The sequence below is a fragment of the Camarhynchus parvulus genome, chromosome 4 (assembly GCF_901933205.1).
Source record: "Camarhynchus parvulus chromosome 4, STF_HiC, whole genome shotgun sequence".
Classification (NCBI taxonomy): Eukaryota; Metazoa; Chordata; class Aves; order Passeriformes; family Thraupidae; genus Camarhynchus; species Camarhynchus parvulus.
The window spans coordinates 33,142,673-33,161,888 of record NC_044574.1 but is presented as its reverse complement, the minus strand read 5'-3'; the positions used below and the strand labels follow the sequence as shown (position 1 = coordinate 33,161,888).

At 39.6% G+C, this 19,216-nt stretch overlaps 1 protein-coding gene across 35 annotated transcripts in view; it reads left to right on the top strand.

Annotated features, from left to right (window-relative positions):
- TENM3 (teneurin transmembrane protein 3) overlaps window positions 1-19,216 on the top strand; it is a 1,284,378-nt gene that overhangs the window by 1,093,621 nt on the left and 171,541 nt on the right. The gene's annotated exons all lie outside the window — the stretch shown is intronic.

The following is a 19,216-nucleotide window of genomic DNA, read 5'->3' as shown; positions in this document are numbered from 1 at the left end:
CAAAGTGCTTTTCACGATGTTGTCAGGTGCACATTATAAAGATAGCTTATAATTAGAGCTGTAATGGGGAATCTGTTAGAATAGCTTTCTGAAAACTTCATCTATTCAGTGTTTTCTAATTGTGTGACAGAATTAAAGTTTCAGGGTGCTTTAGGACTTTTAAAGGGCTGGCTGGTGTTTTGCACCTCACCTGTTCTGCCGGTGATCTGTAGCTGCCAGTGCTCAGAGGCAACAGCTGTAGCTGCAGCAACTTAGCCCTGTCCTTTGAAAACAACACGGGCTCAACAGAATGATTTATCTAGTGATCCGAGGGATTCTGTGATTAATTAATGTTTCTTCTGTCACCTCAGGAGACAGATAGTCACTTAATTTGTTGTGGGCAGCAGAAGAGAAAGAGAGCCTGGTTGTGGGTGGTTGATTTTGGTTTTCTTTGGTTAACTAAAGTAAGCGCAGTCTTGCCGAAATGTCGTCTCATCTGATGGATGGACATGGAGCTTGAGTTAGTGAGGTGATGTGCCTTGATCTGCCTGGAGTTCAGTCTGTATCCTGTCACGGCGTCACCGATTCTATGCCTTGTCTTAAGAATGCTGAAGGCATTTCTGTGAGAGGTTGGATTGACTCTCATTTATTTGTGGTGACTGAAATTTTTAGTGCATTGCTACCAGCTAATATTTACTTCATGTTCTTCATTCCACTTTAATTAAAATCATACTGTTTATTCCTGTAGAAGCATTTTTGTTATTTGAGATAACTTATATTTCCAGAGCTCATCCTGCTGAGTGTCCTTCATGATGTGTCTTTAAAACATGCTTGGGCAGCACAAATTGAAAAGTGCCTTTGAAAAAGAAAGAAACTTCAATTACTTCAACAGTAGAAAATTACAGCTGTAGGAAAAGAAATCTTTATTTCCTAGGAACACTATAACATTTTAATAGAAATAATCACTAAGGGATTTTTAATGACATATAGGACTAAAACAAAGGCAAAAAATAATTTTCATCTTGGTCTGTTTTAAATGTGTTATTAGTCCATCTGCAGCAACTCTTAGCTAATAGTTTAAGTTAATTAAATACCCCACATAACTTTATTTCTTGTTAAAAAATACTCATGTTCATATTTTATACATTTGTGAGTTTAAAATTAGGTAATAACTAATTATCACAATGCTGCTTTTTTCCAATGTATTCTCTCTCTTTCTTTATTTATTCTATTACATGATAGGCAAAGCTACTGTAGAAGTTGTGTATAGATTGTGGTGAGAGTACATTTCTCCTATACACAAGAGTGGGAATATGTGAAGTAAATAGACAGTATTTTATGCAAGTAAGTAGAGGGTACACTGTAGGTAGCCACTACTGATAGATAGAATTTGTGCCTGATGTGTAACAATCCAAACAAAAACCAGAACATTCTCGTGGCTCATGAAATTAGACAAAGATGTGAGTAATACCAGACCATTGCCTCACAGACAAGCCCTTTCTCATAAAAGCAAGAAGTAGATGTTGTAGTAGAAATGTGTAGAGATTAGCTAGAAATCTGAAGGCCTAGACTTAATTTAGTTGTTCCCTGTTACAGAACTTCAGTAGATAAAAGTGATATTCTGTTCTTAAGCACCAAAAGACTGATTCCAGTGGCATCTTGAGCAGGCTATCTGATAGAGAAGAAAATGAGGAAAAGAGAGCAGGGAATAACACAAGACTTTGAAGATTTTTAGTTTAAATTGTTTTTACTTACCCTTTTGTGGGCACTTGTACCAACCCTTAAGGCTTAAAACTTGTTGCTTCAAGATGACATGGCAAAATGAATTTTAGTTGGCTGTATGCTGCTGGAGTGAGGGCAAATCTTCAAACTTGTCCTTTCCCAGGGACTTCAAGTGCTGGGTAAAGCTTGTGCACTTAGCAGTAGCTAAGCTTTTGATGTATAGCATTTCCTTATAATAGAGCTCATTGGTTGTATGTATGTGCAATTTGTCAACCTCTTTTTTTGGAGTGGTTTATCTGCAAGTACGTGGAAGACCCTCTCTCCTTGAGTTTTGGATACAGTCTCAGAGAACTCTTGTCTGAGATGCAGACAGTGTTGAAACTGCTGTCTTTGTCCCCCTAATTACAGATCACTCATCTGTTTTAAGATGCTTTCTGTTTTACTCTAATCTTTTTAAAAGTAAACACAAAATACTCAGTGATGAAGCATGTCCCCGAAACATATCACTGGAAGAAGAGACAGTGTATGAACTGAGTGACATTACAAAGTGGCATAATTGTGTTCTCTGCTTTGCTTCCTGTTCAGCTCCTAACAATACCTAATATTTGGGCTGCTTTCTTTTGGCAGTTGAGCACTGAGCTGACATTTTGATGGCACTATTTATTGTAACCTCAAGGTCTCACTCCTGAGCGATAATGTTCAGCTCAGAGCCCATCACTGTACATGTGAAGTTAAGGTTATATTTTCCCATGTGCATCACTCTACACTTATCCACACTGAATTTAATTTACCATTCCATTGTCTAGTCACTCAATTTCATAAGGTCCTGTGATTCTTCACCACTTGCCCTCATCCTTACTGCCATGAATAAATTGGTATCATCTGCAAACTTGGTTGCTTCAGTGCTCAGCTGTCTTTCCAGGTCAATTACAGGTATGGGAAGGGGAGCAGATCCCTGTGGTGTTCCACTGGCAGGCTTCCTTCACTATGCAGGTTTGACCATTTACCCCTAATTTCTGGTTATGTCTCTTAACCAGTCATGTTGCTGTGCAGAGACCTCTGTTTTGCCATGGGTGCTTAGTTCCTTTAAAAGCCTTTGGTAAAGTACTTGTTAAAAGCTTTTTTAAAATTGATAGACTGGATCACTGGTTTCGCATGTTTGTTTGAGCTATTCAAAGAATTGGGTTAATTTTATAAGGCTTCACTTAATGAAAACTGAAATTTGATTCTTCTTAGACCCCACTTAGGGCCCACTTAGTCTTTTTGCTATTATAGTTTCTATTAACTTCACTAGCGTATGGATGTCAGGTTTGCAGGTTGCCGTTCCCCTGGAGCTTCTCTGGGACCTGTATTAGGATTTGGCGGCACACTTGCCACGTTGGAGACCTCGAGTAGCAAGGCACTGTGGAGAGGGATGTTCATTAGTAATTCACTTATTCTCCCTTTTCAGTTTGCACTCTCAGGTGAATGCTGTCTAGTGCCAGCCATTTCTTACTTTATTCACAGGAAAATTTGGGGGGTTTTTTCCCATACTTCTGTAACACCCACCATAACAGAGTTCCTTCTGCCCACTAACATAATAATAATTTTAATCATAAATGAAAACCAAATCAGTTGTTAAAAGCTAGATTTAAAAAATGCAAGTCTTCTGCTCTTATTTGCAAGTAACATACTGTTACATTTTGCTTTGTTTGATTTTGTATATTTTCATTTCCCTTACTTGTGTTTGAGAGAATGATGCAAACAGTTGAAGGAAGGGCAAGATTTCATTTACAGAATTTTTTTTTAAACCCTGAAAATTTATAGAGTTGTTATTTCAGTTATATAAATCTGAGATGTTATTTCAAACCATTTTAATTTGGCAATTTCTTTTTATTGAAGACACATATGTCCTTTATCAGTAATTATCAGTCTTAAATTACATTAGACAAATTTTAGCTTGTGGGTAATAAATGTGTGACAGCACCATGTGTGGTTTCTGAGTGAAGCTTTTGTCATGTTTCATTTTGGGGGAATATTTATTTGACATTCCTCATTGCACAGCTCCCATTCAAAACTGAATAAAAAATGTGACTGAAGGATACTTTTGGGGTCACAATCTAACATTTCTTTAGACAAAGCTGTTTCAGTGTTTGTATTATATATTCAGATTTTAGGGATTTGGAAATGGATTTTGGTCACACTAGGCTTAAATTTTGAATCTGTCAAGTTCCTAAGCTCTTAACGCCCTTAAGTGGAGTTCTCACTCTGCAAGGCAGAAGAGTATTGCAGGTGAAATCCTTGACAGCAGGTCCTTTTGCTTCTTGAAAGCAAAGCGCAGTAAAGCTTCTCAGGTGTCTGCGGAAGCGTAGCCATGATTTCACTGCAGAGCTCTGCTGAGGGCAGCTCTGTCCCACTCAGTCCATGGAGGCAGAGCAAGAGATTGTTCTGTGTTTTTATCTTACAGAAATGGGCTTTGTGGGCCTTTATAGGGTCCCATGTGATGAAAAAACTGGCAGCTCTGATGCTCTAACTTCACTCTCCTCTGTGTTTCATATCCTGTCAGTCCTCAGTGGAAGAAATGACTGATTCCCTTTTTCTTCTGCCATGAGCATTCAGGGGCATGAGATCGTATTCATCACAGACACACCACTCAAGCTGATACTGCCGTTGTGCTCGCATTGGAGGGATAAGAAAAGAGTACTGTTGTAACTGGGATCATAGCTGTTTCCAGTTATGCATAAAGACTTTGCCAGTTATAGGAAGAAACAGTTTCTGTATTGGCATGTTTTCAGTTTGTCGAGGTGAAAGTAGGTGAGGTGAAGAGAGAAAAACAGGGCAAAAATCACTAGTTAATGAGGTAAAATGAATTACAAGTAATACATGGAACTAACATGATGTGCATTTAATTTTAAACAGTTTGGCAGGCAAAGGTTAAATGAAAATTTACCTGTAGAACTGAGAATTGTTTATGTGGGACTTACTGCTTGATGGTGATTTTGTTCCTGTTCTTTCCCTTTTGAAAATTACTGTGTACAGAGCAGAAAACTGAAGTACTGTCATAATTCTTCACTAGTAGAGGGAAATAGCACATAAAAGAACTGCCAAGTTCTAGTCCAACCCTACTTTTTTAATGGTAAGTACATGCACTTTACAGAATTAAAGGTTCCAGGAAGACTTCCCCACATCTCTCCCCACTGTATTCATAATGTCTAGGGAAATCATTTTGGTTTTGCCTCCTGAAAGACCTCTTTGGCAATGTATTTTGGTAGTATCAGAAACAGGGCAAGGAGCAAGTTGGATACCAGCACTCCAGTTTGCTTGTACATTGGCAAGACCCTGCTGTCAGATTTTGTATTGAGGAAAAAAATCCCTCGCAAGCCTGAACGACAAAAAGCTTTGAGGCCTTTCATCTTAGGTTGTGCTTTTAGGCAGCATCACCTGCCAGGATTACAGAGACACATTACAGCCATGTTAAATCTAGTTCATTACAGGGATCTTGAGCATTGGTCTCCTAAGGACTAACATCTATATAAAAATAATTTTTAAAAGTGTAGGAGAGAAACTGTTTAAAAAGAGAATTTTTAAAGTTTGCTTCAAACAAAATAGATCTAGAAGGAGACAAAGTACTTCTTAAAGAAAAAAAAACCCCAAAAACTAGAAAAGTGAAAGTATGGACAGTAAGAGGCATTATGTAGAAGATGGTGTGGTCTTTGGGAGATTTCTGAGGAAATGCCAGGGACAGGCATGACAGCTGATTCAGTACTAACATTGCCTTGTTTCTACATAGCATATCCCACATAAGACTGTGTAATCCATACACACTTTTTTACACCTGCGCAGAGTTTCTCTAAGACAACAGTGTTGATCTTTAGATCTGATATCAGGCTTGATATTTTCTGGCCACAAATTGGCCATTTGTACTTCCTTTCTAAGTATAATCCCAGTGACTATAGCAATAATAATGAAGCATTGTAGGTGGAAGTGCTCTTGGAGTTTACTCTTGGTAGCAAGTAAGAGACCTCAAGATAAACAAAGCTCGGTCTATTTTCAGATCTCCTATGGAGAGAGCAGCTGCAGGTAAACTGGGAGTGACCATAAAATGATTTTATGGTGACTTAAAAAAAGGTGACTTAAAATCCAGATAATTTATTTAGGGAGTTTTTTCTGAGTGTTCTCTCAGGGAGTTTAGGGAGGCACAGCTCATAGCCTATGTGACAGGAAGATTTGCAGCCCTGTGATTAATGAGTCAGTTGTCTGCTGCCCTTCAAGGCCTGGCTGAAGTCTTTTGATGATTGGCCTCCTTTCCTCAAGCTCCCACTTGTTCAACACACAGCAGCAAGCCAGCCTAGCTCGCAGCCAGCACACTTTCTGCTCCAGAAAGGCTTTTGGTGAGGAGGGTAACCAAGGCCAAGTAGTGTGAATTATTCTTCAGTCATAGTGTACTCCCAGCTGTCCTCTTTCCTGGCAGCAAGGGAGCAGGCAGGGACTACGTTGGGCACAAACCCAGAGGTAATGCACGTGCAGAATAGTCATTGTGTGTGTGTTTAGTAAATCCAGCTTTTCTAGATCCCACCCTATTTGGCTGGATCTTTACAGCCTGCAGACAGTGCTGCTCCTGCTGTGGTGTGGAGCTGAACCCCACTGTGGTAGCTGACATGGCTTGATGCGCATGTTGCCAAATGTACCATCATTCCACTGATGACACTGAGAATAATTTCTGAACTTCACTGGTCTAGGCACTGTCTACTTAAAATGTAGACTGGAGGAACAGCTAGCAGATTCCTCCTTTTTGCCTGTTTATTTTAGGTCTTAATAGACTTAAGTATTTCAGGACTCTGTAGTAAAATAAATGCCTGAGGGAGTCTGAAATGTTCACACATAACTAGGGCTGGCAGGAGAACAAGAATTCAGTGTCATGAAAAATTTAGCAGGCTTGGCATTCATCTTGATGAGGAACTATACACAGTTCTTCAGAGATTTTAATGAAAAAAAAGAGGGATAACAAGTTGCTCTGCTATTAGCTGCAGGCTATTAGCTGGGGCACTCACCTGGAAGGTAGAAGACCCAGACTTAATCCTCTGGCCTGAATCAAGCAAAACATTCAAGTGTCTTTTCTCTGGTTAGCTGCTATCTCTGCTGGTTTGTCACCCTGACATGGCCCCAAAGTTGGGGATACCGTCTGAGATGTCTCTTCAGCAGCAGATGGGAACAAAGGTAGTTCTGGGTGTCTTCTGTTGTTGAAGAGTCTGCAGTTTGTGTTGGTGAGTGGTTCTGGGACAGTCCATAGGAGCTGCCCAACTGTCTCTACTTAGCCCATTGTTTTTTAAACATGTCTTGAGTTTGCTTTCATGAAAAGAAAGCAATGACATTACCAGGATTACCTGTGTCCTTACATTATCCCACATACATGTCCCAAAGTGCTGTAAATAATTTCTACATTTATTTTAGTATGCCAGTGCTTTACATTAAATGGCGTAATTCATTAATTCGTGCTACAATTAACATGCCAACATGTTCTTGTCCAATAATGTTTTTAGTGGAATTTTAGTGGAACAAATTAATGAATTTGTAACAGAAAAGGTGTCTGAAACTTTTTAATTGTGATGTGAAGGAAATTAAGAGTGTTCATTAAGTAAATAAAAGACTAAGGAAAGGTAAGAGGGAAGAAGGTAGAGATTTCCTTAGCTGTAAAAAGGAAGGCCAAGATATTGGGAAGCCTTGTCTCTAGGAGGTCACAGGTGCAGGTTCACTGCCTTGGCTTCACATGTGTTGTGCAGTTCTCAGAGGTTTGTTTCTTGCAGGATTTGTAGCTTTCAGTTCATAACCTTTGCAGGGGATCAGAGGCATGCAAGATAAAAACACAGTATTTTGCAAAGCAAACAGGAGAGAGAACATGCATTTCTGCCCTCAAACTGGGATCCTGGTAGGAGATGCCTGAAGTAAGAAGATAATTTGATGCACTCTGTCCAGTAACTTCACATTTAACTCACATGACAGCCCCTCCTTCAAAGGCTGTTTTTTCATTTGGTTTTTATGGATAACATCAATGAAGACTATTTTGAGCTGGGGATGGGAGGGGAAGAGCTGAATGCATTTAATCCAATAGATTCCATGAAAAGAGACTGTGACCATAAAAACATCAAAAAAGCGGTTGGGTATTATTGTTTATGATTAATTGTTTTCTGCTAATCAGGCATTTTCATAAATGTATTTTCCTTCCAAATGGGAATGTTGTTATTCCCATGGAGCAGCTACAGTAACATATCGTACTGCATGTTAGGATTTTTTTCTTTCGAATGGAATGATGTATGAGTCACTTACGACTGAAACATAGTAAAACTTATTATGCTATCGTTCATACCACATCTTCTGAAGTAAATAGATCCAGAAAGACACTTGCAGTGAAAGTTGGATTCCTGAGAGTTTGTATAGGCTGATAAATGTTATGGGCTGATGCATCATTTTTATTCAGAAGAAATTTGTGTATGGGTCTTAATATCACTGCCTGCTCACCTCAGCACGCATGATCTTAACATCAGTGAGGCAGAGGGCTTTGTATTAAACTGCATTGATTAACAGCCTCCTCTAGTCATAGGATCTGACTTTGAAGTATCCTGTGATTTGTTTTCTGCTTGTGCATGTGAAGATTCTGACCAAGAATTAACTTTACAGGCTGTAACTGCTTAGAAGTATATAATGAATGGTAACTGCGTCAGCAAACATGTAAAGAATGAATATTTGGACCACTACTATATCTCAAAGATAAATAAAAAATACAAACAAATCACAAAAAAAGAAGGCATCTCAGATATCTGAGCAAGAGAACTAAGACTATTCCTTTATCACTTCACGTAGAAATCATGACATTTCAAGTGTGGAGGCTAATTTAAGTTATATGTAGTAACAGCAACTGCACCAGAAAACTGCATGTGTGGTAGGCATTAACATGCCAAAGAACAAAATGAATGAAATGTGGGTAAACCTGATTTCAGTTCTGTGTTTCTTCTTTTCTCCATGCTTACAAATTGCATTTTATAAGGTCTGATCCTTTCAGAATGAGCATCTTTTAAATGTTCCTGCATAATCTCTTCCTTACATGGTGCTGCATTATCAAGCATTGTATAAAATTAGTTATTTTGTGTTGATATGAATGCACACCAAGTCAAGCCATTAGCTGAGTTTTTCAGGAGCTGCTCTCATAATTGGTTGCATTACATCTTTTCATAAAAGAGGCATTGTGTGAATACAAATGTAATCTTGGCCAAGAACCTGTTAAAAATGTCTTTTTCAGAGGGGGAAAAAACTAGTCAAGTAAGAAGTTTGTTCCTGTCTTTTCTTATCAGCAAGTATTTTGGTAGATATTTTGGCAGTAGAGATTTGTGAAGGTTGGTGGGAAGGCGTGGAGAGTCTTGGAAAGCATGTGCCATAATGTATAGGGGGAATTTTAGTTTTACAGGACAGGGCTTCCAGACCAGTTGTTCTAAATGCTTTCTGTGCAATAACTGGTTTTTATCTGGCAGCTTTTACTGGTAATGAGGGGACGTCTTGAAAGTAGACTATGTCAACATTAATAATTTTTTCAGGAACTCAGACTTGTACATTTTCTACTGGCAATCCTGCTGTTTAGCTGAAGAGCAGTTGTTTCAGAGTTTGCAAAGCACTCAGACAGCAATTTCCTTTCATCCCTTTTCAAAGAGATGGATAACCTCTGCCTGCTGGCAGATATGGATGGCCCAGCTGGCGTGTCCCTTGTCCCTGGACCAAGGCCCAAGGATTCTGGAAGCAGCTTGGTAAAGAGGGTTTGTTACCCTTGGCTCCACTCAGGCATAAACAAGCATTTTCTCTATTTTGGAATTTCCCCCCAATCTTTTGGTCCTTTTCTATTTTCTTTGAGATAAAACTTCTTCACAGTAACTGGTGTGGTTTACTTTACTACAGTTTTTACTATTCTGAAGTGGTCGAGTTGGCAAAGAAATAAAGATTATTATATTACTGCTGGTTTTCATAGCTAATATTTTATGAAACTTTATTAGAATGCGCTTTTGTTCATTAGCTCATAACTTTATGAAAAGCACTCTTGGACTGAAATTTTCTGTGTTTAGTCTGAGACCAAAGGCATTTTTTCAACTCCATTCAGCATTTTCTGACCTACCTAAGCTAATGTGAGGGGTTTGTATATTTATTTAAGAATTGCTAAGTCTGTATTCTTTTGAACTTGAGTGGATAACTAACCCTATTTTTGAAATTTATGGTTATAAATTGTACATATTGCTAGTGCACTTATCCAGTCCTGCCAAGTCTAAATGCAGACAAAATGTTAAAAAATTAAAAGCTATCAAACAAAAGGTTTATGTACTAGTCAAAATATATTCTATTTTAGATAGCAATAATTTCTTACAGTGAAAGAATGACTAAAAATATGCAACTCTATAGTGCTTCACAAAATTTTCTCATCAGCTAATTCATTATTGCTTATATCTTCAGGCAAAAATAAGGGACTTGGTGGGGTTTTGTTTAATGCTGAGTTTCCAGAGACACTTAAATACAGAGTCCAGCTTTCTCTCAGTTCTCACTACCTTATAGATTTCATTGTTCTCAGTTTTCTAAATAATTCCTCGATGAGGCTTTGTCAGAAATCTGGCCCCAAAATGCTGCCTCTGGCCCATTTCAACACTGCTGCCTTAGCAGCTTTGGTAGTGAGCTGACTTCAGTGATCATGCAGTGGGTTTTCATTTAAGCTTTCCAGCTTCTTGCCTGTGGTGGTCTATTTGTTTCTAAAGTAGAAACATTTTCTCCACATGGGCAAAACTGATAAGTTCTTTTCCAGCAGAGAAATAAATTACATACTAGATGTAATGAGACATCAATGTCCAGTAAATGTCCTGTTGCTTGTGAGAGTTGTACTGTGTGAGACAACAGTCAGTAATTTTCTGGTAATTCTTTAATTCCTCCCCTCCCCAAAATTCCTTTGTTAAGGAGTTACATTTAATGTAGCAGAAAAAGGCCCTAACAAGAAATAGAACTTGTTCCATTTCTAGTTAGGGCTCCTAGTTCTTCTAGTTCTATTTCTTGCCCTAACAAGAAATAGAACTAGAAATAGTGCTGTGGGAAGGGAAGGGCTTTTGATAATGAAGCAACAAGGAACTACCAAGAAGACTTCTTTTGGTGGAACTAACAAGAATACCTATTTCAGTCGTGTTACCTTCAGGCCCTTCCAGAGTTCACCACTGGTTAGGTAAGTTTGATGTTTCAGTGGCAGGACTGCTCTCTCCTTTCTCATTGCTAAATGTGTGCTTTTGTAGGCGTGGGGCGATTCTTTAGTGTTATGGGAAATTTTATGGCTTTGCCTCAGTTTATTAGGAGAAGGCAGGGAGCAGCAGCATGGTGTTTAGTGCACGTGGAAGGCTCTGGCAGCAGTGCTGCTCATGCTGTTGGCTGCTCAGCATTGTGCTGGCTCCTGCAGAGCCATGCTGGGAGGCACACAGAGCTCATGGGGGAGCATGTGCCGCTTTCTGGGGCAGCTGGCAATCAGAAACTGCTGAAGGTGGCAACAGTCATTGCAGCCTTCCTTCTCCTCCTCCTCCTCTTTTGCAATGCCACGGGTCTGGTTTTTTGAAATAGCTACAATCCAAAAAATGCAGCTCACAGAGATATAAGTAACCACACTAAAAGAGCTAATTGGTTAGAGCATGGTGCTGATAAGACCAAGGTCATGGGTTTGATCCCCATTTACTTGAGATGGGCTTGGTGATCCTTGTGGGTTCCTTCCAAATCAGAATATTCTGTGATTCTTGCAAATAATAAAAAATAGGATTATTTTTGTAAGTAAGGTTGATAGAAGTCTTTTTCAGCAGTTTGTCGCTCTTGATGCGTTGTTCACATCTATCGAAATCTCTTTAAATTGCTGTGTTTCCTTCTGAGAAAACAAGTCATATTCTGTGGTCTGCAAGCATAAGCAATTTGATGTCATTAAGAAGTTCTCTGGATGCTTTTTTTTGAAGATGTTGTTCCCTTTATGGCAGGCTGCAAGGCAGTGGCCACACCAGTAGCAAAAGTAGGCAAAACTGGTATCCCTGTCATTGCTTAGACTGCTTTTCTCATGTAGGACCCAGTAGAATTAAGAAAACCAAATTTAGTTAATTAGTATTTGATTTCACTCCTCTTTAAACTGCTTCTTACAGGGGTGGGAGGAATGAGGGTGGGAAATTACCTGATTCTAAAAACTGAATGATTTGTGAATCATTCTCAGAAGGTTTATTTCCTCATTAAGAAGCCTCTCTCCCACTCCCTTGCAAAAAACCTTCACGTTGTCTGGTGTTCTTCAAGTTTTATTTCCTGCCCTGTTCAAAAAAAACATTTTCTGCTCCCCCTAATTTAGCCCAAAGCAACTGTGAAAATACAAAGTGAATCGACTACCACTGAGTTATGTTGGAAGAATGATAAACCAGATGTGACATGGCTCAATCCATTTCACCTCTAATAATAAAAAGTCATGGATAGGAAGGACAAAGAAGCATTTCTTCAAAGGTTACTTTTATAGGTGATTACTCTTTATGAATTGTCATCTGAAAGAGTATCAACATCTAGAAAAATTACAGTCTTTTACAAAGGTCAGGATTGAGAGTGGAAACTTGGTGAACACTTCAGCATCATTGCTGAGTGAATATAAGACAGACTCAGAGTGGCTATCCTTCCTACATTGATTATAGTATCTGCCAGCTGCTCCATTTTTGATCCTTGGTTCCATTTCTGGAAATGCAGGAAAAAGAAAAAAACTCTGGTGGGTTTTTTTCCTGGTTTTAGCTTGTGTCTGTGGTGTGTTTATAGTATGGATTTTTTGAACATGAAAATCCTGGCAGGCTTTTGAGAAGGGCTGGTTTCTTTTTCCAGCACTGTGTAATGCTTAGTTTGGTTTGTGTGTGAATCAATGAGTAGTGAGTAGAGAGAATGACTGGCTGCACATTCCCTCTACCTGAGAGATCTCTCCTGCCCTTTCCCTGCCCCCATGTAGTGGTCAGTGAAGCAGTAGGCCCAGGCAGATGTGCAGAGCCATGGAGGGCTCTGTCTGAGGCAGAAGTGATTGACCATGCACGGGTGCCTTTTGCAGTGCTCAGGTGCAGAGCTGTGCGTGCGTGCCTGCATGTGGAGTGCCCATGCACCTCTGCCTCTGGCTGTGCTTGAGCAGGCACCAACTGCTGTGGTAGCAAAGGGCCAGGTCTGTGGCCAAGTTACACAGGAGCCAGATGGGCACCCCAGGAGCTTCCCTGCGTGCACTGTTTAAGTGCTCCAGGCCCTTGGAGACCTTCTGGCTCTGATGCTCCAGCTACTGAGTGCTGGCTGCCAGGGCCTGCAAGTCGGCTGCGAGTGGCACTTGGCTGGGCCAAAACTGCGAGTGAGCCACTTGTACAGCCGGGTCGGTGGCTGAGCTGTGTCTCCTTGTCCTGCTGTGCTGTGTGAGACTCCCATCACAAGGCAGAGGAGTCTGAATCCCAGCAGATGCTCTAAATGGAGAAGTGACATTTTCATGTGAGAACTTCTACATCTCGAGTGAAGATAGGAGTTAATCAGAATATTTTGCAATCTGGCGTTGATTTCAGCTTGCTTCTGTCCAAAACTGCGCCCCCAACCCCTCAAAAGAGATGAATATTTTTCTAAAATACAGAGACCTATCGCTTAAAATGGTTTTCTGAGTAGAATGAAGATTTTCACTCTTTTGGGAATAGCTCTCTGTTCCCTCTCAGTATTTTTCATGTATACTTTTAATTAATATTGGGGGAAATAAACTGGAAGATTCAGTTGAGCTGAGCAGAGTAGCTCCTAAAAAAATAAACCCTGGATGCTAGAGATGCTTGAGGTTTTGGTTCAGCTTATGGACTTTGTGCCTAGGTGAGTGGACCCTTGCTCTACGTCTGGCTTTGAATTTATAAGGTGATTCCTTTTGAAAATAATAATAGTAAAAAAATTTTTTTCTGTAGTAAGGAGAAGGAGCTGTGCATTTTGGTTAGGATCCTCTGTCAGTTAAGGCTCAGATTCTGCAATTTCTTTACAGACAAAACTCCCATTTAAAGCAAAAAGGAGCCCTGCCTGAACTCAGGACTGAAGACAGAACTGTTGTGGTCATGCAGTCTGACCCCTGTGAGAACAGGGCACTCCTTTTCATTTAACAATCTGCTGAGCAGCAGCTGTTAACTTTTTGAAACAACCAAAATGCTTCAAAACATAAAGTGTTTGCTTCAGAAATGTGTGTCAGCTCTAAGGCATAACCATTTTTCTTAAGAAATCTTTCTTTTTTAGAAGATAATTGCCAGTTTTATATTGCAGATTCTGCTTATTATACTATACTTCCAAGAGGGAAAAAAACATTACAATATTTCAGGCCATTATTTGTCTTGCTTCCTAATGGATTAATTTTGTTTTTCAAATCAATGTCCTTTGATTATGGTTTTGTACAGTTTTAGCTTTCACAGTCTATAGAAGTAGTTGCAACTTTGTGAGTTAGAATACATGTCAATATAATACATCTGTTTTGTTTAGAAGTGCTAACTTTTTGAAGAAATGTAGGAAAAATAGATGTAATTTGTGTTTAAAGTTTGCATCTGACATGAAGGCGCAGTTCATCAACACTCAGAAGGATTTGAAACTTCAAAAGTACACCTCCCTGTTCATGGGTAGAAGGGTCATTATCCATTATGCTTACAAATAAAGCAAAACACAAATGGAAAATCCACAACAGATCACAAGCATCATTTCTATGCATTTGAAAGCATTTATTTTTAAAAGAGTTCTTGGCATGTAATTTCTTCTCACTGCAGTGTTTTTCACTGTAGATGGATTAATACAGCCTTATTTATATGTGTGTATATATTTGGAAGACTGTCTGTGCATGTATTTCCTTGGGGAGGCCTTCACAGTAGCTACTGCAGTGGTCAACTCTGGTATAAATAGATAAAGAGAGCTGTGTTGGTTATAAATAATTGTTCTTTGTGTGCTAGACAACAGCACTTTTTGGTAGTTCCATTTGCATGTAGAGTATTAATTAAGAGATAACTGTCACTGCAGGTTGGCTGCAGAAGGCTGCAGGATCCAGCAGAGAGATAAATGCCAATGCCAAGTCATACAGGTTGGAGAGCATACAGGAAGTCCATAATGAAAAATTAGTTTAAAATTGAAACTCACTTGTTACTAATGTACTGTTTTATATGCAGAGATGAAAAGGTCCAAAATGCAGTCATTAAGGGTTGTACATACCAGGTGCAAGGGCTTGGGGGTTTTTAGGGGCTTTTTTGGGTCAATCTACATGTGATACACTAGAAATTGAAGTTTTGGGATGCGATCAGTAAACTTGTTATGAGGGTATAGGTGCCCTTTTTAACAAGAGTGTGTACAGCTTTCAGCACCCTGGGAAGTCTTAGAACAGATTGCAAAGAGTCATCTCAGCTTGATTCAGAAGGCTTGTAAGTGTCCTTCATGTTTGAAAGTGTTTTGGTTTCTAATTAATTTAGCCAGAAGACATGTTATTTCTGACCTTCAAAAACCACTGTCTGTCTCATCCAAGTTTTACAAGATCCTTAAACTGTTTTATTTTAAAAAATAAAAGAACCTGAAAACAAAACAAAAACAACCCAAAAAAAACCAAACAGCAACCTGCCTTGTCATGTTGTGAGCAGCAAAGTACAAAACAGAGATATATAGCTATTCTTAGTGATCCATTATAACACATTTTTCCACAGTATGGGGTCTGGGTTTTGGTTTATATGACATAGTAGGGCCATTTAATATAACATGAAATCTTCATTTCCATTAACTCACCAGCAAAAATCCCATTAATTTCAGTAGAGAGATATCTACTTTGCAAATTGTAATTTAATACAATTTTCTTACTGACATTGAAGTCAGTAAGAATCTCTTTACCACTTCAAAATAAGATTCTCTTTCTGTGTGCTTGAGACGAAGATAGAGGAATTTTTTTTTTCTTCAGTCTTGGTGACAAGAGGGCTGCCAACACTGTGAATGGAAAACTGTGCTGTTCTGCCATAGCCAAACAGCCTAAACAGAGCTATCTACTGCTGCATTGCTTTAAGCAGCCAACAGAAGTTGTACATAAGTTGGGTATAGGATTTATGCAACCTGATTGAGATGAAAATAATGGCCCTTCAAATTTTTATAGTGAAATTACTTTTTCAAAGTACGTAACTTGCAATGCATCTTATGGAAGTAAGTTGATAATGCCAGGATTTTAGGGACAGTCTAGATATATGATCAACAGTTCAGCATCAAAGAAATTCATGAAGCAATGAAAACTACACATTTTTAAGATCATATTTCAGCTCAGGAAAGTTTTTGTTGCTTCATGAATTATAGTCAGAAAAATCTGATTTATAATAAGAATAGAAAATAAACACTTTTTTTTCTTTCTTCTTAGTGTCATTGCCAGCCAAGTGTCTCTGCTTTAAGAGTTTGAATCTAGCAGGAAGTTTTCATAAGTGCACGTGTTTTAAGGCTCCTCAGAGACTCTGGGTCATCTATTTCAGCTCACCCACCCTGCAACAGCAGAAGGTCATCACTGCTGCTTCTCTCCCATCCTACTTTTCTCCTAAATGCCATTTTCTAAAAGTGTCTAGTGCTGCTTTCTCTAAAATACATCTAATGGAGATGCAGTTCATCCAGGCACTCAGTGGTGTTGTTGAAGTAAAGTGGTTCTCTAGCAGCTGGTGACCCACAGAGGGTGAAAGCTGAGCTGAGCAAGCTGAGCAGTTGTTGGGTTCATTCTTTGTAATACCATGTAAATAAGCTTAAATGTTGTGAATAGCTTTTTTTAAGGGAAGGCAACTTGTACATAACTGTAAACTGGGGGTTCTGGCCAGGTGGAAGTGCCCGAGGCTCTGGGGTTGAAGGCACAGCTCTGCCCTGCTCTGCTCCCAGCCCTCCCTCTGCAGCAGCCCCACTCTCCTTCCCTGCTCTGATACCTGTGGTGTTGGGTAGCACCAATTGACAGAGACTCAGCTTTAGACTTAGTTAAGCCTTAATACACTTAAAATATAAATTCCTGTACGTTACTACCAGTCCATTGTTGCAGTCTTCCCCACCATTTATTTGTTATCTTTTTATGGGTTGCACTTATCATACTTGTCCCACTGAGCTTTTCAATATGTGACATCAGTTCTGCTTCCAACTTGTCATTTGTGCCGTGTTTTAAGTCAGTGCTGATAGAACACTGCAGGTTTTTTTAATATAATTACTTGTACATATGTATTTAATGTATCCATTATTAGCTCAGGTGTATTTCTTTTTTAATGTTCTTCTTACAACCTATTTTCTTTGTGTTTTACTTTCCTTGGGGACTCATATCCTTAGCAAATGTATTCATCTCTTCACATATTGCTATATTGAATCTGTTCTTGCTGGAGTTTGGCTATATTTTGCATTTTCACTTAAGATTTTTTTTTAAGTAAAGAAAGATCATTTAAAGTCATATGTTTTCAATTATGAAAATGCCAACAAAATAAAGTGTGTTTTTTCCCCATAACTGACCTAAACCATGAGATTTAAGTACTTTTAAGTCCAGTATGTTTGCCTGTGAAAAAATATCTTACTGTTGAATTAAGTTCACATAATAACAACAAGAACTTCTGCTTTTTTAAAATACAGGCAAGAAAGTCAAAGCAGAACAACCAAATGTTTTGCTAGGTGGATACCAAAAGAAGCAGAATGGGGAGAAAATCAGAAGTACTGTTTTTGTGGGTTTTGTTAGAATGAAATATTCTTATTGTTGTATGCTTCTGAGCTGTATGGGAAAAGTGTTATAATCAATCTAATTGGCTTTTGTTATACTTAATTATTTTTATGATTTATAAATGCGTTTGTAAAGGCTTCAAGAGGTGATATTGCCAAATATTTTTAAATGCCTTTCATTCCATGTAAAAAAAGAATTGGAAAGGAATATGCACATCATTTACGATTCCTCTAGAAAGTGTGTTAAGTATTTTTTTCCTTAATGTGTAGCTTATTCTATAAATGGCAGTATAGATAGCTATCTCTCTTTTCACTTGGAATCAAAGAGGAGCTCACTGCAAAAATCTGCCAGTTCTGGATGAAGTTGTACAGAAATAGGTGTCCCAGTTGGTTGGCCTAGGGTTCTTGTGAAAAATTGGCTGGTATTATAGCTGGCTCCCTTTCCTCTGCAGGCCATGTAACTTTGTGACAAGAAAGCAACAAAAGGAGGGCTCGGAGAATAGCCATCCTTTATTGGGTGAAGGGGGAAAATACAGTGATGAAGGATGAGAAAGAATCTGAGGTTACTTAATGCCTTCTTTGCCCCAGTCTTTTTTAATAGTAAGACCAGTTGGCCTCAAGATCTCCATCCCCTTGAGCTGGAAGAGAGGAATAGGGAGCAGAACAAACCCCTGTAATTCAAGAAGAAGTAGTCAGTGACCTGCTATGCAACTTAGACACCCACAAGTCTATGGGGCTCAACCCAGGGGTATGGAGGGAACTGGCAGAAGAGCTCAGCAAGCTCCAGTCATTTACCAGCAGCCCTGGTCAAGTGTGGATGTTCCAGGTGACTGGAAGTTGGATAATGTGACACTTACCTACAGGAAGAGCCAGAAGGAGGTTCCAGGGAACTGCAGACCTGGCAGCCTGACCTCAGTGCCAGGCAAGGTCATGGAGCAGATCATCTCGAGTGCCATCATGCAACATGTACAGGACAAACAGGAGATCAGGCCCGGCCAGCAGGGGTTTACAAAAGGCAGGTTCTTCTTGACCAACCCAGTCTCCTTCTGTGACAAACTGACTCCCTTAGTGGATGAGGGAAAGGCTGTGGATGTTGTCTACCAAGACTTAAAGTTCTTGACACTTTCTCCCACAACATTCTCCTGGAGAGCCTGGCTTCCCATGGTGTGGCTGGGTGTCCTCTTTGCTGGGTTAAAAACTGGATGGACAGGCCCGGGGGTGGATGGAATTGCAACCAGCTGGTGGCTAGTCAGTGGAGTTCCTCAGGGCTCAGTACTGGGGCTAGTCCTGTTTACATTTTTTATCAATGATCTGGAGGAGATCAAGTGTGCCCTCATTCAGCTCACAGATGACTCCAAGCTGGGCAGGAATTTTGGTCTGCTGGGGGTAGAAGGTTCCACAGAGGGATCTGGACAGACTGGATCAATGGGCTGAGGCCAATTGTCTGAGGTTCAACAAGGCCAAGTTCTGGGTCCTGCACTTGGGTCGCAGCTCTGAGTGGCTAGAAAGCTGTCTGGCAGAAAAGGAGATGCTGGTGGACTGCCAGCTGAACATGAGCTAGCATTGTGTCAGGAAAGTTTAGCTTGAATACTAGAAAAAAAATTCTTCCCTGAAAGGGTGATCACAACCTGGAACAGGCTGCGCAGGGAAGTGGTTGAGTCTCTGTTCCTGGAGGTGTTTTACAGACCTGTAGAGGTGGCATTTCGGGACATGGTTTAGTGGTGGACGTGGCAATGCTGAGTTTAAGGTTGGACTCAATGATCTTAAAATTCTTTTCCAACCTAAATGATTCAACGATTGT